Here is a 27,165-nt window from a genome sequence, read left to right as displayed (position 1 = left end):
AGAGATTGGGAATGTAGTTTAGTGGTAGAGTGCCCCTAGGTTCAATCCCCAGTATCTCTCCACACCAAAATTAAAAATATTGTGTTCCAAATGAGTTAACTTTATAATTATATTCATGGAAGAAATTACCTTTTTTAAATTTAAAAATTATGTGTTTATAATGCAAAGGTTAAGATTTTTGTCAATATATATTTTGTCCACTAAGTTTGATTATAGATCTATTACCGTGGTCCCTCTTTGCTATGAGGAAGACATTCCAAGATCCCAGTGGATATTTGAAAGGGCAGAGTGTACTAAAATCTCTATGTACTGTTTTTTTCCTGTACATACACACCTATGATACAGTCTAGCTTATGAATTAGGCATAGAGGATTAACAACAATGATTAATAATAAAATTGAAGAATAACAATAATAATATACAGTAATAAAATTGCCACCATCACTGCTCTTGCATTTTGGGACAAATATTAAGTAAAATAAAGGTTACTTGAACACTTGCACTCAGACACCATGACAACAAACCTGGTAACTGAGATGGCTATTGGGGGACTAAGGTAGCTAGTATGGACAGGGAATATGTCCATTCTGGGCAGGATAGAGCAGGACATATGGGATTTCATGCTACTGCACACAATTTAAAACTTATGCATTGTTTCTTTCTGGAATTTCTGATCAAATATTTCAAGACTGTGGTAGATTGTAGATAACCGAAACCATGGGAAGAGAAACTGTGGATAAGGGGAATTATTGTATATTCAGTTTCAACAAGTAAATCCTGATAACAGTGGAAAAACTGAATTGTAGGAAGCTAAACTGGTGCCATGGAGACCACGTTTTATGGACATGTGGGACATTATTAGTTCTATTTTTTAATGGAATTTGACATTTTATGATGTCTGTCCCAATATTTCATACTATCCACATTCCTAGCCGTAATGTTTCCCCATAGTTTCTCTGGATACAAATCACTTCAAATACCACTCATTTTTGCCTTTTTTTGGCACTTATAGTCTCATTTTCTAATAACTAAATTTCACAAATGCAAAGTAACCTATGTATTTGCCAGATGTTAATTTGATTCCTTCTCATAAGATATTGCCCTGTTAATTGAAACAACTCTGGTTGTAAGCTTCATTTAAATACGGTTTTAAATTTGTAAACACTGTTGCACCTGTTAGGAGAAGCATTCTGTGCAGATTAAATACAATGCAGAGATTGCTGAAAAGGAAATGAAAAGACAGATGCTTTCTGATTAAGAGTGCAATATTTATGACAGGCTGGTGGTCCAATGCACATTTCTTCTGTCACTTACCAGCTGTTTCACATAATTTTTGTTCCAGATCAGTATATTTATTCTCTATAGGGCATGTCAGAGGTTCTGCCTTTCTTAGTATATCAAAAGATCAATTCATGCCAGGCAAGTTTTATACCACAATTTGAAGCTTGCTTCCTCACTCTGTTTAACCTTATATTTTTTGCTCTTCCGCTTGAAACATTCTATTTTAAACCCAATTTACCTCTATAATGGAGTATTTAACATTTAAATAATAATGAGACAAAAGGGTATAATGGCTTTTATATAGCAGGAGTCATGGCATAATTGTTTCATTATCATTTAATAAACTAGGGACAGAAATCCAAATAGAATAGGTGTTTTGAAACTCGTTATTTTTTTAAAGCTAGATAACTTTGATGCCAATTCTGATTCTTAAAACAATATGTAGCAGCTGCAGTGGTGTGTGTGTGTGTGTGTGTGTGTGTGTGTGTGTGTGCGCGCGTGTGTATGTGAACTTTAGCATCTATGTAATTTTATGACATAAAAGTGATTATAATTTTTGCAGAAACTCAGTACAATACATGTGTATAACTTCTGGAGCAAAGTAACTGGGTTTATATATAATTCTTCATGTTTTATTCTAAGTAAAAGAATAATTTGTCACTTGAATTAGAGATCACTCATTACATTTTCTGTTTGGAACTTAGTCACTGTCTTTGTTATGTTAATAACAGTAATACTTCAAAAGCCAGTCAGGAGCTAAAAGACTTAAGGAAGCAAAACAATTATTTTTAACTCTGCATTAGTACTACTGATACTTTGCAGTATCTGATAGAATCTGTTCCAAACTAACAGCTGCAAAACTTAAACTGAGATTTTATCTTTTCTATTTCAAAGTGTGCCAATTGGAAAGAGGAAGGATAAAGTTTCTTTAGTGCTCTCTCTAGCTCATTATCTTTCTTTTAACTGATCTTAAGAAAACTACTTACAACATGGCATCACAATATATGATATTCTTATATTCTGCTCAGACTTGCTTCATGTAAGGGAGGCGTTTTCAACCATTTTTTGATCTAAAAGTATCAAAGACTCTCCCCCAAATAGTTTCTGTCTACATAATATATAGAAATATTTGTCATGTCAGAAACTAACAGTTAATAGTATATAACATTTATTATTCTATTCACTTAAAAATAATAAAACTTAAATTATTTTAAAATTATTGCAAATATTTAATGACTATAAATAATAAAACTAATACCAACTAATAGAAATCATTTTATAAAAAATTATAATATTTCCAAAAGATAAGAACAAATAAATGACAAGAGTAGCTTTTCTTTACATCTTTTCAAATCTCTTCAATATGGCATACCATAAAACAGCTGGATTTTTTTTTTTCTTTTTTCCTTTTTTTTTTCTTTTGAGATGAGATATCACTGTGCCTTTCAGGCTGATCTCCATTCCTGGACTCAAGCAATTCTCCTGCTTCAATATCCCAAGTGCTGGGACTATAGTGTTGGAACTGGATAGCTGAATTTTCATGTTTGCTTCTGCATTTAATCTTTTATGATAGGTTGATTTGGTAAAAATGTTTGAAGAAGATCTAATTTAATATTTTTTCATATAATAATAGGTATTTTTCTTTGCTATTACCTGGAAACTTGGCAAGTGTTAGTTCTCTAAAGGTCAATTTCAATGTGGAATCTCAAGCCATATTCATTAATTTTTGTGCATTGTATAATTGTGAAAGCACAGTGAAAATGAGAGCATAATAGGCATGCAGTATAACTACTATGAAAAGAGTTTTGATTGACTTGGAGAAATGCTGATTTGGGGACATGGACTTGATTAAGCTAGTTTACTTCATTTTTATATCTGACATGGTGTTCAGCTTTACCTCTTATTCAAGGATTTGAGCTATGATTCTGTATAAACCTGTATATGTCTTTTCTGGTCATCTTAGGGTATTGCCATCTCATCCACCTGACAAACAACATGAAGTAGAAAATATAACACTCTCATAAACTGTGGCTCTACAAAGAATTCTGCTTCTTAGAGGCATTTCTTTAGAAGAGAAGGTTAAACCCCAATCAACAAATCAACAGTTATAGAACAGACTTGAAAAGCTTTGATTGTACAATATATGAAATGCCTGTCACAGAGGGAGTGCTATTAAAGTTGCTGTATGCTTCCAAGAGCCTGAGGAGTAAACACAAGAAATTGAAATATGAGACAGATATTGAAAAAAAAAAAAACAAAAAACAAAGACTGGAGAAACTCTTAAAACTCAAATGGATAATTCAGAAGATCATATTTCAAATTGCCTAATATTTTGAAATGTCTGCAAGGAAGACAGATTTCCTATATCAGTTATCCTTGCTTGGAATTCTAAATAAGAACATTTACTCTGAATGACTATCATCATTGGATCAAAATAAATATATATATACATGCATATATGTATGTATTATATATATTATACACTACATTTTAACACTAATACTATAGTATTAGTTTTAGTATAGTTTTCAGAAGCCATATTGTAATTATTGCCATAACAATGGAGCCAGTTTTATAATGAAGTTTCTGATAGCTTCAATAATACTTGAAGAAGGATTTAATGATAGACTATGTTACAAATTTGGCAATACTCAGCAATATAAGGTGACTCTGAAATGATTTATTTGGATATTTGTTAATTCAGACTCATTCATTTATTTTGCCAGTAGTTGCAAAGCACTTCCTACAATCCAGAAACTAGGGTGGAAGAACAAAAATGAATGTAACAAAAGCACAGAGGGAAGGCCCTTTCCTTTGCATGGTCACAGGCTAGATTGGGACTCAGATATATAAACAATTACATACACAGAGGTTTATTAACTGACTTCCACACACACAACTTCTAGGATTAACCACCAAGTACCATTCCTTTAAAGCAAACTCATATTTTATGGTAATATCCTTTCTGAATTCTTGTACATTCAGATTTTCTTAGACTCATGGTATGCCTGCTGGGAGTCAGTGATATTGTTAGGTCTATATATACCCTTCTATTTTGTTATCCATGATTAGGTAATTTAATTATTACATAAACATGAGAAATATGAGTATGAGAAAAATTACTTTGAAGAAACCCATATTGATAGCACTCTAAAAAATGAGCTGCTAAATTGATGCATAGGAAAGCAGACAACTCTTAAAAACCTGGGGAAATTAGCAGCAGCCTAGGTGCATGCTCTACTCAATTTACTTCACAGTTACCTTTAGAAGTTCCACTCAAAAGGCAATTTGATATGTAGGTAACATTTAATAAGGCAGGAAAGAAATAGTAAAATTTTATTTAAAAAGATAGTGTTCAGAGAAAGGGCATTGGTTTTACATCAAAATAGTAGCCAATTAATATGTAAAATATATTTTACATTTGGTTTCTTTTTTATTGATCGTTTGAACCAGCTTCAAAATAAATAGCATACAAACAGTAGAACATATCATATTAGGTAAGAGAAATTCTAATGTGCAGGGAAGGGACAGAAGTAGAGTAGAATCAAGGAAAATCTTATTTTACAAATACACATAACATTTCTGGTAGGCATTGTCATCTTCTAAATCCTTTAACATAATAATGCTTGATTTAATTTGTGTGTTTATAGTTAGCATATATGAGGACAGTGCTGGTATTACCACTTCTAATAAAGATGAAACAACTGAGGCATGAAAAGTAGATTAACATGGCCAAGGTCACCTATTTATTATGTGCCAAAATCAAATTTAAGAGCCAGCATTCTGTCACCAGATTTCTGGTCTATTTCTCCTACTCTGCTGTTTCTCAAAGTTTTCTAGGTAAAATAAATTAGTAATAAAACATTTTCTATCTCTCACTACATCCATAAAGCAACATAATTCTATGATTTTTAATTCTATTTTTCCTAGTTTTATGTACAAAGGTACTAAATGTTTCAGCTTCCACCACACTCCAAGTAAAGAAACCACTGTGAATGGGTTAACTGAGGCCATAATTCATACATAATGGCAAGGACTGATGTTAATGATTCCTTACAGTAATTTATTTATTCTTCATGAGACAAAGCTCTAAATTTGACTTGAAACTTCCCAAAGTTTACATTTCAAATAAATGTAAGTGAATAGGCTAAATACATTATAGAAAAAAAAAAAAAAACCATGCTAAAATCAAAATACTCTAAACATGAGGAATTAGTTTCCTAAATTTAAGAAATAAATATGTGATTATGGTTTTGCTTATCTCTTCCTTCCTCGGTAATTGCTCATAGAGTGTAAAGGCTAATAGCTTAATATGTTGCATTTATCCCATCTCTGCTTCCTAAATTCATTTCAGAGTTAATTTTGTAAGATGAAGAGATGGACAAGTTCATCTTTTCTAATTTCAATGATAATCCACACTTCTTTGAGTAGAATACATTTAGATCTAAAAGCATTTGGAGGAACTAATTTGGATGATTTAAAATATGTGTAATTAAAATGTTAAGTTTTGGTACCCATGTGCTCTAATAATAAACTCCAGAAGGAAATGGCAGATCTGGAGCTGGGCAGCTGTGAATGGTGACTATGGCCATGGAGAAATCGCCTCACCATTCCCTACCCTCCACAACTTTGCCGCCTTATCTTATTTGCCTCTGGAATTGCAGGTCCTCTCTATTTTACAGCTTATAATTTATATTTTTAAAGATAATCACATATCTCTATACACAATACAAAGAAAGATACAACATTTCTGAAGTCTCATAAATGTCCAAAATCAAAAAGCAGATTGAAACCAGCACCACTTGGCTTATGAAGATCACTGCTGCTTCCTCATGAGGGATCTGGCTTTGGTACAAGTCTCAAGAGGGATGGAATTGTTATTGGTCTCCTCTCATAACGCATCTGTCCCTGTGATTTTAAATGAATAGAAAGAATTCTACTGAATGAGGACAAAGGATTTATTAATATTTTGATTTCTGAAGTCTCTTGTCACAAGCTTTAGCCTTGAAATTATTCTGAATCAATTTTCTCTCATCAGTGAAAAACATTTTAACTCCAAATAGTGGAGAGTTTATGTAGTAATGGGAAATGGGCAAAACTTGGGGAAAAAAGTATCACTATGTATGAGGTCATCTTCAGTTCTTTAAATCAGTACTTTGTTATTTTATTTTTATTCATTTATTCATTGACTGTTCTTATCAAAGTTAAAATTTTACAAATGCTGCATATTTAGAGGTAATTTCTAATTCATGACACCTATGTATAGAGTTGATCCTCAGTGACATCTGATTCTGCATATGAGTGTCCAGCCAGCAGGGGAACAATGTGTTAAAAAAAGAAAAATCTGTGTTGAACATATATAGACTTTTTTCTTGTCATTATTCCCTAAACAATACTGTAGAACATGCATTTACATAGTATTTATATTTTATTAACATTATATGTAATCTAGAGATGATTTAATATATACCAGAGGATGTGTGTAGGTTATATACTAATGTCACATCATTTTATACAAGGGACTTGAGCATTGAAGAATTTTTGTGTTCACAGAGATCCTGGAAACAATTGTCTGTAAATGTCAAGGGAAAACTATATATAGAATCCAAATTAAAAAGAAATCTGTATTGTTAATATTGGGCACTTTGGGTCTCTTTACAACTATGCTTCCTAGGCATGGCATGAAGCACATTAACTATCACTGACTGAAAGACTGACCGGTTTTGGATTTTAGAGAAGCCAAGTGGCCAAAGTGAGATCAGAAGCTTCCTTGGTTGCAGATGGTCCTAAGAGTAGTGGGTTCACATATGTGCCTAACACAGATCCCTCCAATGAACTGAATAAAAAAGAAAAATTAACTGATTCATTAACTTTTATAATATTGATCACCATTTTAATCTATTATTCTCTGGCAAAAGAAATAGAACCTCACAGAGATTTATTACATTGGCAGAAGGAGTTAAAAAAGAATTCACTGCAGACTTAGTTCTCCAAACTCAGTCTCTTTTAAACTCCTATGCAATAAGTTCTATTCTTTTTCTTGTCTCTTTTCATACCTTTTCTTTCTCTCTCCTTTTTGGCTTCACCTTTTCCTGCACATATGGTCTTGCTCTGTATGTACTTTCTTTCCTTTTTATTATCTCTGACTTTCTCTATATTATTTTCTGCCACTCCCATTTCCTCTATTTTCTTTTATTTTTTCTTTTCTTTCTTTCTTTTTTTTTTTTTGTACCAAGGATTGAATAAGGGACACTTAACCACTAAGCACATCCCCAGCCCTTGTTTAAAATTTTGAGACAGAATCTCCCCAAGTTGCTTTTGGCCTTGCTAAATTGCTAAGGCTGGGTTTGAAGTTGTGATCCTCCTACCTCAGTCACCAGAGCTCCTGGGATTTCAGGAGAATGACACCATGCCTGGCATCTCTATTTGCAATTTTTAGTTGACTCTGAAAGTCAGTATATGTTCACTGACATATTTTTAATTTGCTCACAGGTAAACCCACACCCTGACCTTGTGCCTTTACAGGGTATTGAAACAACAGTACAAATGGAGACCTATAAAAAACATGGCTAACTACCAAATGTTTAAATTTTATGAATTAAGCTAAAAACTGTCAAATATAATATTTTCTTTCTTCCTTAGTTGATGAATTCCTATTTAACATGATTGGGAAGACTGGGTTAGGATTTTATATTCTCAGACCCCTGAGAATTCCATGGCAATATGTAACAAAAGAATCGGTGCCAAGCCCTTGACTCTTGATCCTCTTCTTTTTCTGCCTGCCCTTCCCTCTGAGACATACTGTGAGGGGCCTTGCATAAGCATGTGTGGACACCTCAGGTTGAACTTTGGGGCACAGTCCACAACCCCCACAAATAGTTACTTCTTGAGCTTTCTGTTCTACCTGGAGGAATAGTCTTGCCAAGAGAGCATGGACTGGAAAAGAGGGCTGCTTGGTTACGGAACTTTGGGATTCCAGAGCTCAGGGTAACTATAACTTGATGTCTAGAAGGAGGGTCACAGACTCTAAGTGAACACATCTGTTGATTTAAGGTCAAAGGCTTTGGAAATAAGAAATGTCTAGACTGAACTTTAGGTGTGCCAAATGACAGACTGTCCTCGCTGGAAAGTTACATAGTCTTGAGTAATTCTGCTCAAATATTCTGAACCTGTTACCTAAGATTTGTTGTTAAGAAATCTAGACACCTGAATCAATTATCACAGGGTCATTGCAATCTCAGCTGGGTGTGGTTCTAACCTGGGTTTTAAAGGTATGGCTTAGTGACCTTGAAGTTATGAGGTACTTAGTACAGCAAATAATGTCCAGGACACATTTAACATGTGTTCCAAATAATCAACCTTAGAGTGAAATAAAAAGAGGTAAAATGTTTTCTTAAAATGAAGACTCTTAGGCATAGTATATAGAAAGTATGCTATTAGCAAGAAATGATTTTAGGAGATTTTCTAAGCAAAGAATGCACAACTGATCTATGAATAAACTCTGGGCAAGCTTCAAGTGCAAACTCCCTGCAGTTTTAATTTATTTTTAATTTATACTAGAAATTGAACCCAGGGGCACTCAAACACTAAACCACATTCCCCAACCCTTTTTATTTTGAGACAGAGTTTCACTAAATTGTCTAGGGTCTTGCTAAATTGCTCAGGCTGGCTTTGAACTTGTGATCCTCCTGCCTCTGTCTCCTGAGCCACTGGGAGTACAGGTGTGCGCAACTGTGCCTGGTTGTAAACTCTGTTTTAGATATTATGACCATGCGCTACTGAGAAAAGTTTATAATACAGGTGTGTATTATGAACCACAAATTGTGTGGATACATACCAAAAATTTTGAGGAAAGAATTATCTGGATGTTTTTAACAGAGGATTATAGAATTTACATGTTTAAATATAACAGAAAACAATGTAAATTCTAAACTAAAATAGTGGAAAGAAATTAGGGAACGTTAGCTAAGAATTCAGCTATAATAATCCAGGTTTCTTATAGTCTATTGGTAGCAATAGTACATTAGGTTAAACCTTGCAAAGAGAAACCTGTTATATTATGTAGCATAATATAAATAAAATATTATGCCGTAGTTGTACTCTTTTCTTGAAATATAGTTATTGATAGTTTTACATTGATCAAATTATATCCATGAATGCTTGCTTGCATTTTTTGTTATAAATAACCTTTTACTGAATATTTTAGACTCAATTTTAGTTCTTGTGCCTAGTTCTGCAGTAAATTCCTAGGAAGAAGGTTTGAGTCAAAGTGTAAATGTTTTAAGCCATTATTAGTGTTTTGATCATAGCCACTATGTGCTTACATAATCTTTTTTCTTTGTTTCTGTTTTTCTTTCTTCTTTAATCAAATTTTGATCATGTTGTATGCATGGTATTCCTATTTATTTATGCCAAATAATATTAATATAGTTTTCCATGTTATTTAAAACACAATAGTCCATTATATAATATTTCATAATTTATGTAACTATTCACCTACTGTTGTATGTAAAGTTTGCTTGCATTTTTTAATTATAAACAATGTTCTGAACATTTTAGATTCAATTTTCATTTTTGTGCCTAATTCTGAAATAAATTCCTAGGTATGAGGTTTGGGTCAAAGTATAAATATTTTAAGCCCTTTGATGTATAGAAAAAAAGAACTTCCTGATAGAGGTATGTTTTAAAATCTTTATGGCAGAGATTAGAGTGTTCTTTAAAGTTACCATTGCTGTCAGTGTGCATTTAAAAACCTATTGTTTCAATTGATTTTCTCTTATATTAACTTATAAAACATTAATTTGCTGGCATGTTGAAATATTTTGTAAAGAATATTGAATTTTAAGTCTGTATTTGGAAATGAATGTTAGCCTATATGAAGATATTAAATATTCTTCCAGATATAGAAATAGAAATGATATAGCATAGATTTTAATTTGAGGACTATAAGAAATTACAAATTTGTAATTAATTTAGTAATCATTACCAAGATTGCATTCATAAAGGAGTCTAGGTTCAAGTTTACCAAGGTGTGGATCTTTCTGCATACTCACATTTTGAAGTCTGAACTTCAAACTTTGAATCATTTGAAGTGTTGAAACTGAAAAATGGAAAATGTGTGACAACCAGCTTGACAGGTGTCAGAGATTGCCTTATGAAAGTCCCATTATATTGTTTCAGACCACTGCAAGGAAATAGTACATAGAACTCCTTCAACAAGGTCATAGCAGTTCCTAAGAGAGTGGGAGAGAGGGGGCGATGAAAGAACTGGAGCTCAAAGTGTACATAAATCAGGGTTTAATGATTCTAAGGACATAATTTTAAAATTATAGGTATTTGCTTTTATTGCTGAACAAAGGTATATGTGTGTGCTTAGGGATGGGGGGTGCAGGTTGTTAAGAGACCCAGGGTATGATTAATGTCTCTGTCTAGTGGGCATGCCACCTTTTCAAAATAGCTTGTGCTGTTACCACACTATGATTAACCTGTAAGGCAACAGAAAAATAGACTCATACCACATTGCACTCTATCATTCTCTGATATCATTTTTTAGGAGGTTCCATAGGAAAAAATGACACTTCAATTTGGGTAGAGTGGGTGGCTGGGTTACTTTGGAGGTAGAAGATATAGATTCCCGAATCTAAATTCCATTCATGATATCTCTATTTTATCTGTTTTATTATTGGATTCTACCTGTGTTTTCACATATAACAGAAAGTATTTTTCTGAAAAGGAAAAATGGAATTTAACTTATTTTAAACACAAGATTCAACTCAGATGTTAAAAGGACATCAGCCTCACAGACTTGGAGGTTTCTCAAAAGCATTTGTTAGACTACTTTATGTTTGTGAAAAATATTCCAATAGGTGAAAAATGGAAAGGGACACATGTATTATGGCAACAGGAAAGAAATCCAATCTTTTTCTTTTTTAGAAATATTAATAATCATCATCAATTAAATTTAACTGAGCACAAACTCTGTGCAGAACACTAAGCTATGCATTAAAAACAGATATAATCCACCAGACTCAAGGGATTTATACTCTCTTTAGAGCATCCAAGCATGAAAATAAACAAATAAATGGCAATAAGAGGAAGTCAAGGCTCTGTGCCAAGAAATTTCTGTTGGCGGTAATGGTATCTGAGCCAAATCAAACAAAGTGATTCATTTAAAATTTTAATTATTTTTATTTTCCTAGGATTAAATGTATATCTGTTTATCTGTCTGAAAATTGCCATAGATTCTTGGATACTTTAGGCAGTACAGGTACACATACTGTAGACAAAGTAAATCTCAAGGGTGATCTGGGGAAAAGGCAAAATCTGACGCTGTGGTTGTCAAATGATAACTCAGAGAGAGGAATTTCAACAGAGAGCAGGTCTTACCATCCTACAAACTACTGTGCCTCAATGGAGCGTGAAATGACACTGTTCTGAATGCTTTTCTTCCATTGTAATATTCAGGGTCGATTCCTGGAATTGTACGTGGGTGGGTTCCAGATAGAGTCCAATTATGAAGGTTTGTCTGTATAATAACAACATTTTATTTCAGAACCCAGGCTTTAATAATACCACCTACTCATAACATAGTCATAAACCCTTCCACTCAAGTTCTAATTCCTAAAATTGTTGATTTTATTCTTGTTTTTAATTTTCTTCTTCACAGTCCAATCAATTCTTCTAACTCCTACTTTTTAGAAGTTTATTTAGTTCCTGAGTTCAATCTTCCCCCTTAAACTCTGGTTTATAACTGTCATTTAATTTCTAATACTTGCTACCTCATTCAGGCCATCCACTATTCCTTTGCATCTAGACTTTCGTTCACCTTTTCCCTTGCCTTGTCTTCTCATAAACCACCTGAAGACTCAGGTCCTAATCAGCTGCCTTGATTATATCACTGCCCAATTATTTGTCATTTGCGGTGAATGACTCTTTTGGGACCATGCACAGCATAACCTTTCCTTTCAGCACATCATCATTCTCATGATAGCTAAGAGGGCAGTGCCTTGAAGTTGTTTGTATTCTTTTATTTTCCTCCTAATTGTAAAGATGCTAACTGAAGCTAAAGGTTTTCTCCTGACCATCTTTCATATTGCATTTGTACCTAAGGCATGAAACCATGCAACAGTACATTGAGATAGATTCATCCTAAACAATTTATTAGTTTCTTGGAGCTTCCATAACAAATTACCATAAACTGGGTGACATAAGCAAGAGTTTTTTTATTGCATAGTTCTGAAGACTGCAAGTCCCAGATCCAGATGTCAGTAGCAGAGTTGGTTGCTTCTGAAGACTGTGTAGGACAAGCTGTCTCATGCTTCTCTAATAGCTGTTGGTGATTTGTCAGCAATCTTGGCATTTCTTGGATTGTGGTAATTCCAATCTTTGTATAGTGTACTCTCTTATCTCTGTCTAGGTGTTCAAATTTCCACTTTGTATGAAATCGTAATCATATCAGATAAAAATTCTCCAACAAGGCCCCATCTTGATCATCTGGAGAGACCTTATTTTCCAGTAAGTTCACATTCATAGGTATTTGGGGTTGGGGCTTCAAATCATTGGTGGGGGTCTCAATGCAACCCATATAAGTGAAATATCACATTGATGTGATAATATGGACTGAGGTTTATTCCTTAGGAAACCAGTTTGTAGGTTCTTACTTGACAACGTAGTTTTTTTTTTCTATTCACAAGAGTGTTCATATAATCCTATAAGCTACATATAAAATTGTCTAACTTTGCTATTCCTTCCATATACCTTTTCAATACTTTAATATGGATTCAAAACACTTAACATCAAGTTTCAATCTTTTTAAAAACAACTCTAACATTTTTGGTCAGAAGACCCTGATGAAATACTAAAGTATTTGCAAGTGACATTCTGTACATTTGTTTATGTTCCAGTTAGCTAGGTTCATTGGTCTGCATGATTATCTAATCACATTACTACACAATATTGCAAAGTAGAAGTCTGCATAAGCTTCCTATGATTGGTCATCATAGAAAATAGAATCTTGATTTGCTATGGTTCCAGATGGTGGTTTGCTTATAATAGTTTAGATTTAATCATGATCATTATAAACTAAACAGAGCTAAATTATACTGTCTTAGAGAGAATTTTCACGTTATTTGCAACCATGGACTCTCATGGAAGGCATGTCCTTATCCATTGTAGAAATAGCAATAAGCTATTATCATGATGACATTCTTTGAATGTTGACATTCTGTTTACCATATGAATAATTTAATCCTTAAAATTAGTGTCCCCTGGTTTTGAATGTTATTTATTTGCTATGCATCCTTTGAGTATATCCAGATAGAGTATTTTTTCAATGTTCAGAAATGTTCTCTCCAGTAACATGACAGGTATGTTGAGATTATTACTAACATTATCAATTTGTTTTGAGAAAATATTTTAGTATACATTAGTATAAAATCTTCCTAGTTTTTAAAAATTATTTATTGGCAGATATAAATTCAGTATGCAATATTTTATGCTAGCTGTCCACAACCTAGCTCTGTATGGCTTACAGAACATTTATTTTTACCACCTAAGTCATAAAAGTTGTTTTCCATATCTTCAGTCAAACTTAACTACAGGCAAGAAGTAGAGAAATTACCTGTCACATTATTCACAGGCCAGACCAAGATACTGTAATACCATGGCCCACTAAGCTAATTTAGGAGAAAAAATGGAAAGAGCTTTTTAAAAGATGGCATTTATATGTAATATATGTAGAAGAGTTTAGGGTTTTGACAGTTTGAGATTGTATCCTCTTTAAAGAGAATGCATAATGACTTTTATTTCTTCTGAAATATGCATAACTTCTTGAAGGTAACTTTCAACTCTCATTAGCACTTTTCAAAGCAAGTTCCTCATCTCTATGAATGCAAAGCGTACAACCATAACTGGAAATTTGAATAAATGCTTACATATCAATGTTTCAGCCATTTCCCCTCTGTTTAGGACTTTAATTCCATTAGTTGGTGAAGGAAAGATCCCTACTATGGACATAAAAGTAGACATTTAACTGTTCTGTATAATATCCCAATAATCACTATAATAATAATGTGCTTAATTGTTCTTAAAGCAAAGGATGCTGTTATGATCTTCTAATAAAAATGAATTTATGAATATATATATATATATATATATATATATATATATATAGCTTTTAGAGCCAGACATTCTGGATTTGAATCCTGCTTGGCTTCTTTCTAGCTTATAACCTTTTGCAAGTTATTTAATTTCTTTAAACTATAATCTCATTTATGAAGTAAGAGTTAGTATGAACCTGCTTTGACACTGTACCAAAGTTTCTCAACATTCACATGTTGGCATTAGATGATTCAGATAATTCACTGTTGTCAGGGGTTGTCTTTGCTTTGAAGGATGTTTAGTTCCATCCCTGGCTTCTGCCTACTAGATGCCCACATGGTGACACTTCTCCCTAAGTTGAGACAATCAGAATTGTCTCCAGATATGTCAAAATTCCCAGCTGGAGAACAAAACTTCCCCCAACTGATAATCACAGGATTCCATTTGTATCTCTTTTCATGTTTACATAGAGTAAGAACTTTTAAGATTCTTGGTACAAAATAGTAAACTTTAGCTCTGATTATCTTATGAAAAATTATTTATGAGATCTCTGAAGAGCCATAGTCTCAAAGAACACAAAATCTACCTTTGTTTTTTCTCTACATGTGTATGTGTGTACATGTATACATGAGTAATTATGTACATATGTAGATATAGTATACTTTTTGGTATCTATCTTCTAGCTATTATTATTCCAATAATGAGGAGCATAGAATAATAGCTAAAATCTAGAGATAATCATCAAGTCTTGCTATTTATTATTGCCACTAAATATTTTACAAATCACCAAATTTCACAAAACAGGCAGACTTAAATTTATCTATCTTTTCAATGTGATCCTAAGGCAAAAAATATAGGGTCCTATAGATAGGAAATGGCAGACAGTAGAATAAGAACACTGCTCTTACACAACATCACATTGATTGTAACCATCAAGGGTTTTGTCTTAGTGGAATCCAAACAAATTTCCTAAGATGTTTTTTAAAGTGCTACTTGAAGCCAGGGGCAGTGCCTATAAAGCCAGCAACTGAGGAGGCTTAGACAGGAGGATTGCAAGTTTGAGGTCAACCTGGGCAACTTAGTGAGACCTTGCCTCAGAAAATAAAAAGGACTCTGGTTGTAGCTCAGTGGTAGCACAACTGGATTCAATCTCCAGTACCACAAAATAACAATAATAATAATAATGATGATTATAAATAAAATTAAATACTGTTTAATTCCTAAAAGCCTAAAATGAAAGCACCATGTTAAAATGTAAAAACTGGCTCAGGTAATTACTTCTTAGTTTTAATAATAACAATACCCTAGTTAGTTTGTTTCCTATATTTTTGAAAACCTTTTTTCCTCATCTCCTGTAATTACCTGAGTTGCTTTATTAAAGTAGGGATTATTGTCACAATTTTGTAAATGGAGAGACAAAGACAGTCTTATAAAGTGACTGATCTGGGATAAATATTGCAAATCAATGAACAGAAGTTTCCCCAATTATTCCACCGGCCTTCAAATGTTTAAGTACCACTCCAACTTTAAGAGCCAATGACTCATCGAGAAACATGCATGATGTTCTTACTCTTGTAGACCTTTCTATATGTTTAACTTTCCATCTCACTGCTTCAAGTTACTTACCTTCTTGGGCTCTCAGTGTTACTCCCTCTAACAAGCTCCCAAAATGCTTTTTAGTACATTACTCCACATGAATTGTGCTCTTAAATATTTCCCTGGACATTCATTTAGTTGAATTTTGTTGTAAGAGCACACTGACATTGTTAAGGTTAATGACTCAATGTTTTACAAGTTGAAACACATTTGAGGTTAAATTGATTGTTTGGATTGTTTCATTCCACAATGTGAAGGCCCTAAGTGCAGGTGGTACTTATTGCCTTGGAGGAACATCTTTGTTATACCCTTAATGGTGTGGTGTCAATAGTGATAATGTATTAGCAAACCCAGCAGTATGCCAACAGTGTCTGAAATGTGGTCAAAATTACTGCCAACATATTTCAACTGGCGTATGAGTGTTAAATGATACCATTTATGAATAATTGTGATATTATGTTGTATGTTTATTTGAAATTCTATAAAAATAGAAATCATTATTAAATTTACTGTCCTAATAATATTAACTGAAAATCAGAATTTCAGTCTCCTAGCCGAGGTTGCACAATTATTAAGTTGCAATAATGTCAATAATAATGGCTAACATTTAGAGTGGCTACTATACACTGGCATTATATTAAAGAGCTTATTATATATAAATCCATTTATTTTTTAGAAAGTTTAAATAGTTTTTTAAGGCCATATAAATATTAAGCAGGAATCTAGGGTCAGACACATGATTTCAGAATACATTTCCTAAACTCCCACTCTGAATTTTCTCCCTGCAGTACATTTATAGAGCTGGACCTAGAGTCAAGTCTTCTGAGTTCTTTAACCACAAAGTTGTTTTTCATTCCTAGTAACATTCAGCCTTATGCATTCTTATTGTACTTTCAGTGTTAATCTTCTTTTGCTCATTTTCCTGACTGCCCTGCTGTAAGACTTTATGTTGATTGACCACTATCTCCTGATTTCTCAGTCTTTTGATAGATAGTAGACTAATGCACATAAATGTTCTAAGGCACTGCTCACTGGGAAAAATAATTTTACTTAGTTATATAGCGCCAGTGCTAATTTCACTGACTAAAAGACTTAATAAATGTTTGAATTAATATTGATTTACCTTGAATGAATTAACTTATTATTTTATCAAGTTATATATTTGCAGGAACTTTTGAAATATCTGTCTTACTCCAAATAAATATATACCACATCAGGCCAGTACTAGAAAAGTTTTCAAGAAGAGAAGAACACACAGGGTTTAGGCACGTCTAAAATTTCACAATATAGGTAATTGTCTGTAAGACAATTATGTAAATATGTAAGACTGGCCCTTTTCTAGTAATCCTAGTCTAATAAATTATTTCCAAAATTTTATTATTATCATAAAAGTTAAAAGACAACCACAAATTTCTAAACATAAGCAAATGTAATAACAAAAAGCATACTATCTATCTATCAAGGAGTAAGTCTGGCATCAAATTTCTGGTAAGCAACTCAGAATGGTAGCAAAAAATGGAAACAACCTTAAAATTATTAGTGAAAATTATTTTCAACATAGGATCTAAAAAATAGCCAATTTATCAATCCCAAGTGTATAAGAAAATGAAGATCTCTTTATTTCATGGGCTAACAAAATTTACCTCTTTTCTTAAAAAAATTACCTTAAGATATAATTAAACAAATTGAAGAGAAAAGGAAGAAAAAGGGCAATAACAGTAACTGAATCAAAAGAGCTACGAATGGAAGATAGAGGAGTGAAGCTAGGCAGTCATCTAAGAAAAGAAGTGGTCCAATGTGAAGCAAAAGAACTCAGGAACCTGGTAGGGTACAAGAAAAGATCAAAAGTGCCCAGAAACACTGGGGAAATTCCCAGCTTCATGGCCTAAAGTTATAATTTAAATATGAAGCTTCTAAATTATAATCGAGTATGAAATCTGTGAATTTTAGGAAGAGTTGGATATATTTCAAACAATAGTTAATGTGAATAAGAAGGCAGCAGAGACTTGGGTTATAAATACAGAAAGCACTTCTCCTACAAAAGGAGAGAGGAAAAATACCTCAAATAGTAATTCCAGGAAGAATAAACAAAAAACAAAAACAAAACCAAAGATCAAGCTCTTTTGCTCTCTGGGTTCCTGAGGATCTACCACCATCATAAATGATACAGTAACTATCCGGACCAGGAAGTTCATGACCAACCGACTACCTCAGAGGAAACAAATGGTCATTGATGTTCTTCACCCTGGGAAAGTAACAGTACCCAAGACAGAAATTTGAGAAAAATTAGCCAAAATGTACAAGATGTCATCTTTGTGTTTGGATCCAGAACCCATTTTGGAGGTGGCAAGACAACTGACTTTGGCATGATCTATGATTCATTGGATTATGCAAAGAAAAATGAACCCAAACATAGACTGGCAAGACACGGCCTGTATGACAAGAAAAAGACCTCAAGAAAACAATGAAAGGAACTCAAGAACAGAATGAAGAAAGTCAGGGGGACTGCAAAGGCCAATGTTGATGTTGGCAAAAAGTGAACTGGAGATTGGACAACAGCCAAAGGAGTAAAGGTTCTGCAATGACATTATCTGCGGTGATTATGAGAATTTTTCGTGAGGATTGATAAATTGTAAAAACTTAAAAAAAACTAAAAATCAAAATGTGAAGATGACTAAAAAGTATCTTGACTTTGATCTACAAGTAAGAAATGGGCTGGGCCTGTGACTCAATGACTGAGCACTTGCTACTATGCACAATTAAAAGTCTATATGAACTACATCTTTGGATGGAATAGAGTTCCATGTCTCATTTGGAAGAAGCGTATGTCATCCCAGCAGCCTGTTTGGCTCAGCAGTGAATAGTTACATAGTCAAAATGTTACACAAATTGTACATTGATTCTCAACTTTTAGAATAAGCCTACATAAATAATCTAGTTGTGGTTATATCATAAAATGTGCTTAATGGAAATCTAATCAAATATAAAAGAAAAGATAATGTGATAAATTTGGAGGTAAAAGAAACCATGGTACTAATATACTAGTCTTATGTGGGAAAATATTAAGAAATAAGAGTTGATGGAACCAAAAATGTAGATTTAAGTATATCATTTAACTTTGTAAAATATGCAGAAATTAGGATGCCTTTGTCTAAAGGATATGTTTATTATGATGGTACCACATGTTACCATTACATTGTGTAGAAGCCACTATTACACAGAAACAGATAGTTGCCCTCACTTAACATCACATGAATACCTAAAAATAATATTCAGATTAAATGTTGTTATCTAAATGTTTTTGAAGACATCTAATCTCGTTACATATGAACTGTATGAGAGTAGGATGTCATATCTAATGTCTGTGTTTCATATCTGTGTGTCATATCACAGTTTCTAATATTTAAATTTGATAAAAATAAATACCTAATATATCATATGCTATTACAAATTTTGAATACTTGAATTGAACTATACATAATTTTAAGGTCTTACACTAATATTTCTAATTACTTTGAAGAATTTATAAGATTCTCCTCTGTATATTCTGGCTAGAAAAAAAAATTGAAGATATTGTTACATATATTTATATATAAAATATATATATTTATATATAAAAGCAGTTACATATATTTATATATATATAAGCAGTATATATAAAAGTTTTTATATATTTATATATAAAAACATATAGTCAAAATAATTAGCTTTATATTTAAATATGCATTCTACATACATAGTTTAGCTTTATAATCAGATTTATAAACTCAATATATATTCAAATCATTATACATCTCTATATATCATTGTATATCTATGTATCAATATTTATCTTTATCTCCTAAGTCTCAAGACACTGAATTAAGAATGCATGCATATAAATACAATCTTAAGTATGTTCAGCTTCTACAAGAATCACATCTCATTGAAGAGCATAAGTCCTCTTTTTAAGGTTAAAAATTATCAGTGAAATGTTTTAGATGGCTTCTTGGAGAGATTATGAAGACCTTAATGCATTAGCTTTGGGAAGCTTAAAATTAATTTCTCTGTATTGAGCATCCCTTTACCAAGTTTGCTCTTCATTTGCCTTTTGTTCCACAAATGCAATTTAGTCTTAGACAAACTTGAGCCAACTAGCCAGACCATGTGCCATTGAATTATATTCTGTGACAAATGGACCTTGTTTCATTTCAAAGGATTTGAACTTGAAATCACTCCGAACAATTTTAAAGCAAATGTCTTCCCTCCTGTCAACCATTGCCTAATTTAAACTTACCATCTGCATTTCTAATTATGATACAGAAAAATCTGTGCTGAACAAAGAGTGCTTTATTTTCTCTCAGGAAAGACAAATTTAGGCGTATGGCTAAATGAAGGACAGCATTTTCATTTCACACCTTAAAATGCCTTCTAATCATTTTTAAATTGTTGTAGATTGCTGAAGTTTACTTTAAAACATATTTTAGTATCTATAAAAATTTATATAACAAATATAACAAAAAAATTAAAATTGAAATAATGGCATCATGGTATTTAATATTAAGATATTATATACAAGTGTTTATTCAAAAATGATTTTTAAATCTTATTTATTTGGCAAAGTGAATATATTTAGCCATTTAATGCTTTCTTACCCCAAACAGTAAAATGGTTTTTATTATTTTCAGCTCTGTGGTGTTGGACTTAATAAAATGTCCCAGTTTATTTTGATAAAGTGATTGAATATAATACATGTGTCAGGAGCACAGAATATCTAGTGATTTAGGGCGAGTTATAAGTTCACAGTAATAAACTGACATGAAGAGTGTCAGAGTCTGGCATTTTAGATTCTTTTACTCTTAAAATACTTTTAAGAGATTGAACAGAGTGAGTGAATCATCCTATCATCCATGGAGATATTTACTGTTCTAGGTAAAAATTGAGGTCAGTTGATAAAATAGCTAGACATACACTCACATGGTAGCCGACCCATGGATAAACAGAGGGTTTCACTCCTTAACACATAAATTCTATACCGTCCAGAAACGCCAAACGTCAAAACTAAAAATCAGATGTTCTACTTTGTAGTTTTATAATATCTTTAGCCATAAAGCTTAGTTTCAATAAAGATGTATGGTTATAACTATATTATAGAAGTACTTCTGAGAAATAATTATATATACAGAATTTTTGCTTTAACACAATTAATCCCTGTGTTCCTTGGGATCTGTCAACATTTATTTAAACTTCTATTGATCATAAAAACACAATAAATGGAATTTTTTTTAAACTTGATTTTAGGTAGTTATATATATATATATATATATATATATATTTATGAATTTGTACTCAGGTTAACTTTCATTTTATTAATATGTGTATAGGAATTATTCTCAATTTTAATAAACCAAAAAACTCTCTTCAAAACATATGAAATTGAAAGCTTACTTTTCTATACTTTTCTATGTATAGTAACTATTTTTTGAGATCTTTTTCGTTATATGTCACAATAGAATGTATTTTGACATACATACATGAGTATAACTTCACATTTTTGTGGTTGTACATATTGTGGAGTTACACTCGTCCTATATTCATATATGAACCTAGGAAAGTTATGTCTGATTCATTCTACTGTCTTTCCCATTCCCATCCTCTGTCCCCTCCTCTGACTCAGCCCAGTCCAATCCAGTGAGCCTCCCCTCCCCAACACACCCTACATAATCCACATTTTAGAGATAACATTTGGTCTTTGATTATTTGGGATTGGCTTATTTCACCTAGCATGATAGTCCAAGTTCCATCTATTTACTGGCAAACACCATAATTTTATTCTTCTTTATAGCTGGGTAAGATTATATTGTGTATACGTAACACATTTTCTTTATCCATTCATCTGTTGAAGGTCACCTGGATTGGTTCCATATTTTCACTATTGTGAAGTGAGCTGCTATGAACATTGAAGTGACCACGTCACTATAGTATATTGACTTTAAGTCCTTTGGGTATATGATGAAGAGTGGTATAATTGGGTCAAATGGCGGTTCCATTCTATGTTTTCTAAGGAATCTCCATACTGTTTTCCAGAGTGGTTGTACCAATTTCCCATTCCAACAAAAAAGTATGATTGTACCTTTTTCCCCACATCCTGGCCAAACATTATTGTTACTTGTATACTTTTTTTTTAATTTCTTTTTTTTATTAAAAATCATAAATTTACATAGGGCAATGTTGTTTGATTCATTCTGTTATCTTTTTCCCTTTCCCCACCACCCCTCCCACCCCTCTTTTCACTCTATACAGTCCTTCCTTCCTACATTATTACCACCCTCCTTATCCCTAACCCTAAACCTACTTCTAACCCTAACGCTAAACCCTCCTACCCCAATTATATGTCCTCATCCGCTTATCAGTGAGATAATTCATCCTTAGGTTTTTGAGATTGGCTTATCTCACTTAGCATGGTATCCTCCAATTTCATCCATTTGCCTACAAATGCCATAATTTTATCATTCTTCATGGCAGAGTAATATTCCATTATATATATATTCATCAACTGAAGGGCATCTAGGTTAGTTCCACAATCTGGCTACAGTGAATTGAGCAGCTATGAACATTGATGTGGCTGTATCTGTGTAGTATGCTGATTTTAAGTCCTTTGGGTATAGGCCAAGGAGTGGGATAGCTGGGTCAAATGGTGGTTCCATTCCAAGCTTTCTGAGGAATCTCCATACTGCTTTCCAGAGTGGCTACACTATTTTGCAACCCCACCAGCAATGTATGAGTGTACCTTTTTCCCCACATCCTCGCCAACACCTATTGTAGCTTCTGTTCTTCATAATTGCCATTCTAAGTAGGGTGAGATGAAATCTTAGGGTAGTTTTGATTTGCATTTCTCTTATTACTAGAGATGTTGAACATTTTTTCATATATCCATTGATAGCTTGTACATTTTTTTCTGTGACGTGTCTGTTCATTTCCTTAGCCCATTTGTTGATTGAATTATTTGTATTCTTGGTGTAGAGTTTTTTGAGTTCTTTATAGATTCTGGAAATTAGCGCTCTATCTGAAGTATGATTGGCAAAGATATTCTCCCACTCTGTAGGCTCTCTCTTCACATTACTGATAGTTTCCTTTGCTGACATAAAGATTTTTAGCTTGAATCTATCCCAGTTGTTGATTCTTGCTTTTATTTCTTGGGCTATGGGAGTCCTGTTGAGGAAGACTGCTCCTAAGCCAAGTTGAAGGTTTGGACCTACATTTTCTTCTATAAGATGCAGGGTATCTGGTCTGATTATAAAGTCCTTGATCCATTTTGAGTTGAGTTCTGTGCAGGGTCAGAGATAGAGGTTTAATTTCATTCTGTTGAATATGTTTTTCCAGTTTTCCCAGCACCATTTGTTGAAGAGGCTATCTTTTCTCCATTGCATATTTTTGGCACCTTTGTCTAGTATGAGAAAATTATATTTATTTGGGTTTGTGTCCATGTCCTCTATTCTGTACCATTGATCTACCTGTCTATTTTGGTACCAATACTATGCCGTTTTTGTCATTATTGCTTTGTAATAGAGTTGAAGATCTGGTATTGCGATACCCCCTGCTTCGCTCTTTCTACTGAGAATTGCTTTAGCTATTCTGGGATTTTTATTCTTCCAGATGAATTTCATAATTGCTTGCTCTATTTCTGTAACGTACATCATTGGGATTTTAATTGGAATTGCATTGAATCTGTATAGCACTTTAGGTAGTATGGCCATTTTGACAATATTTATTCTGCCTATCCAAGAACATGGGAGATCTTTCCATCTTCTAAGGTTTTCTTTAATTTCTTTCTTTAGTGTTCTGTAGTTTTCATTGTAGAGGTCTTTCACCTCTTTTGTGAGATTGATTCCCAAGTATTTTATTTTTTTCGATGCTATTATGAACGGGGTAGTTTTCCTAACTTCTCTTTCTGAAGATTCATCACTTATGTATAAAAATGCATTGGATTTATGGGCATTGATCTTGTAACCTGCTACTTTACTGAATTCACTTATGAGTTCTAAGAGTTTTCTGGTGGAATTTCCCAATTCCTCTAAATATATAATCATGTCATCAGCGAACAGGGATAGTTTGAGTTCTTCTTTTCCAATTCATATCCCTTTAATTTCTTTGGTTTGTCTAATTGCTCTGGCTAGACTCTCAAGAACAATGTTGAATAGAAGTGGTGAAAGAGGACATCCCTGCCTTGTTCCAGTTTATAGGGGGAATGCTTTCAGTTATTCACCATTTAGAATGATATTGGCCATGGGCTTAGCATAGATGGCCTTTACAATGTTAAGGAATGTTCCCACTACCCCAAATTTTTCTAGTGTTTTGAGCATGAAGGGGTGCTGAATTTTATCGAATGCTTTTTCTGCATCTATTGAAAGAATCATGTGATTCTTAACTTTTAGTCTGTTGATATGGTGAATGACATTTATTGATTTCCGGATATTGAACCAACCTTGCATCCCTGGGATAAAACCCACTTGATTGTGGTACACTATCTTTTTAATATATTTTTGTATGCGATTTGCTAAAATTTTGTTGAGAATTTTTGCGTCGATGTTCATTAAGGATATTGGTCTGAAATTTTCTTTCCTTGATGTGTCTCTGTCTGGTTTAGGTATCAGGGTGATATTGGCTTCATAGAATGAGTTTAGGAGGGTTCCCTCCTCTTCTGTTTTATGGAATACTTTGAGAAGTATTGGAATGAGCTCTTCTTTAAAGGTTTTGTAGAACTCAGCTGAGAACCCATCTGGTCCCGGACTTTTCTTTGTTGGTAGGCTTTTGATGACCTCTTCTATTTCCTTGCTTGAAATTGATTTATTTAAGTTGTGTATGTCCTCCTCATTCAGTTTAGGTAATTCATGTGTCTCTAGAAACTTGTTGATGTCTTCGAGGTTTTCTGATTTTTGGAGTATAGATTTTCAAAACAGCTTCTAATTATGTTTTGCATTTCACTCATGTCTGTTGTGATATTTCCTTGTTCATTCCGAATTTTAGTGATTTGGGTTTTCTCTCGTCTTCTCTTTGTTAGTGTGGCTAAGGGTTTATCAATTTTGTTTATTTTTTCAAAGAACCAACTATTTATTTTGTTAATTTTTCCGATTGTTTATTTTGTTTCAATTTCGTTGATTTCGGCTCTGATTTTAACTATTTCCTGTCTTCTACTACTTTTGGTGTTGGTCTGCTCTTTTTTTTCTAGGGCTTTGAGCTATAATGTTAAGTCGTTTATTTCTTGATTTCTACTTCTATTTTTGAATGCACCCCATGAAATAAATCTTCCTCTAAGTACTGCTTTCATAGTGTCCCAGAGGTTTTGATGTGATGTGTCTTTGTTCTCGTTTACTTCTAAGAATTTTTTAATTTCCTTCCTGTTTTCTTCTGTTATCCATTCATCATATAGTAGTGTATTATTTAATCTCCAAGTATTGGAGAAGTTTCTGTTTTTTGTTCTGTCATTTATTTCTAATTTCAATCCATTATGATCTGATAGAGTACAAGGTAGTATCTCTATCTTCTTGTATTTGCTAACAGTAGCTTTGTGGCGTAAAACATGGTCTATTTTAGAGAAGGATCCATGTGCTGCTGAGAAGAAAGTGTGTTCGTTCTTTGTTGGATGGTATATTCTATATATGTCTGTTAAGTCTAAATTGTTGATTTTGTCATTGAGATCTTTGGTTTCTTTATTCAGTCTTTGTTTGGAAGATCTATCCAGTGGTGAGAGAGGTGTGTTAAAATCGCCTAGTATTATTGTGTTGTGGTCTATTTGATTTCTGAAATTGAGAACGATTTGTTTGATATACATGGATGAGCCAATGTTTGGGGCATAGATATTTATGATTGTTATGGCTTGCTAATTTATGCTTCCCTTAAGCAGAATGTAATGTCCTTCTTTATCCTTAGTTTTGGCTTGAGGTCCACATTAACTGAAATGAGGATGGATACTCCAATTCTTTTGCTGTGTCCATGTGCATGGTATGTTTCTTCCCAACCTTTTACCTTTAGTCTATGGGTATCTCTTTCTATGAGATGAGTCTCTTGCAGGCAGCATATTGTTGGATTTTTCTTTTTAATCCAATCTGCCAGTCTATGTCTTTTTTTGATGAGTTCAGGCCATTAACATTCGGGGTTATTATTGTGATATGATTTGTATTCCCAGTCATTTGACTCATTTTTGTTTTTTGACATGATTTGGTTTCTCCTTTATTTGGCTATTCCTTGAGGCTAGTTCCTCCCGTTGCTGATTTGCATCATTGTTTTTCATCTCTTGGAATATTTTGCTGAGAATGTTCTGTAATACTGGCTTTCTTTTTGTAAATTCTTTTAGCTTTTGTTTATCATGGAAGGATTTTATTTCATCATCAAATCTGAAAGTAAGTTTTGCTGGGTATAAGATTCTTGGTTGGCATCCGTTTTCTTTCAGGGCTTGGTAAATGTTGTTCCAGGCCCTTCTAGCTTTTAGGGTCTGGATTGAAAAATCTGCTGATATTCTTATTGGTTTCCTCTGAATGTAATTTGATTCTTTTCTCTCATAGCCTTTAGAATTCTGTCTTTTTTTGATATGTTAGGTATTTTCATAATAATATGCCTTGGTGTGGGTCTGTTGTAATTTTGTATATTTGGAGTCCTATAAGCCTCTTGCACTTGGTTTTCCATTTCATTCTTCAGATTTGGAAAATTTTCTGATATTATTTCATTGAATAGATTGTTCATTCCTTTGGTTTGTTTCTCTAAGCCTTCCTCAATCCCAATAATTCTTAAATTTGGCCTTTTCATGCTATCCCATAATTCTTGTAGATTCTGTTCATGATTTCTTACCCTCTTTTTTGTTTGGTCAATTTTGTTTTTAAGATTAAATATTTTGTCTTCAATATCTGAGGTTCTGTCTTCCACGTGTTCTATCCTATTGGTTATGCTTTCTATGGAGTTTTTAACTTGGTTTATTGTTTCCTTCATTTCAAGGATTTCTGTTTGTTTTTTTTTTTCAGTATCTCTAACTCTTTATTGAAGTGATCTCTTGCTTCCCGTATTTGCTCTTTTAACTGTTGATTGGTGCGATCATTTAATGCCTGCATTTGCTCTTTCATCTCCTCATTTGCTTCCCTGATTGTTTTAATTATGTACATTCTGAACTCCCTTTCTGACATATCTGCTGCTGTGCTGTCATTGAGTTTAATTGATATA

General features: G+C 33.1%; 1 protein-coding gene and 1 pseudogene across 9 annotated transcripts in view; both read left to right on the top strand.

The window, feature by feature from the left end:
• Positions 1–27,165, top strand: part of NAALADL2 (N-acetylated alpha-linked acidic dipeptidase like 2) — a 1,337,824-nt gene that overhangs the window by 1,128,809 nt on the left and 181,850 nt on the right. The gene's annotated exons all lie outside the window — the stretch shown is intronic.
• On the top strand, positions 18,050–18,530 carry LOC306670263 (small ribosomal subunit protein eS24-like; annotated as a pseudogene). Its single transcript has one exon. The product of its transcript is annotated as a small ribosomal subunit protein eS24-like (transcript).

The sequence above is a fragment of the Sciurus vulgaris genome (assembly GCF_902686455.1).
Source record: "Sciurus vulgaris genome assembly, chromosome: 10".
Taxonomy (NCBI): Eukaryota; Metazoa; Chordata; class Mammalia; order Rodentia; family Sciuridae; genus Sciurus; species Sciurus vulgaris.
Note: the sequence above shows the minus strand (reverse complement) of the source record. Positions and strands in the feature narration are given on the sequence as shown.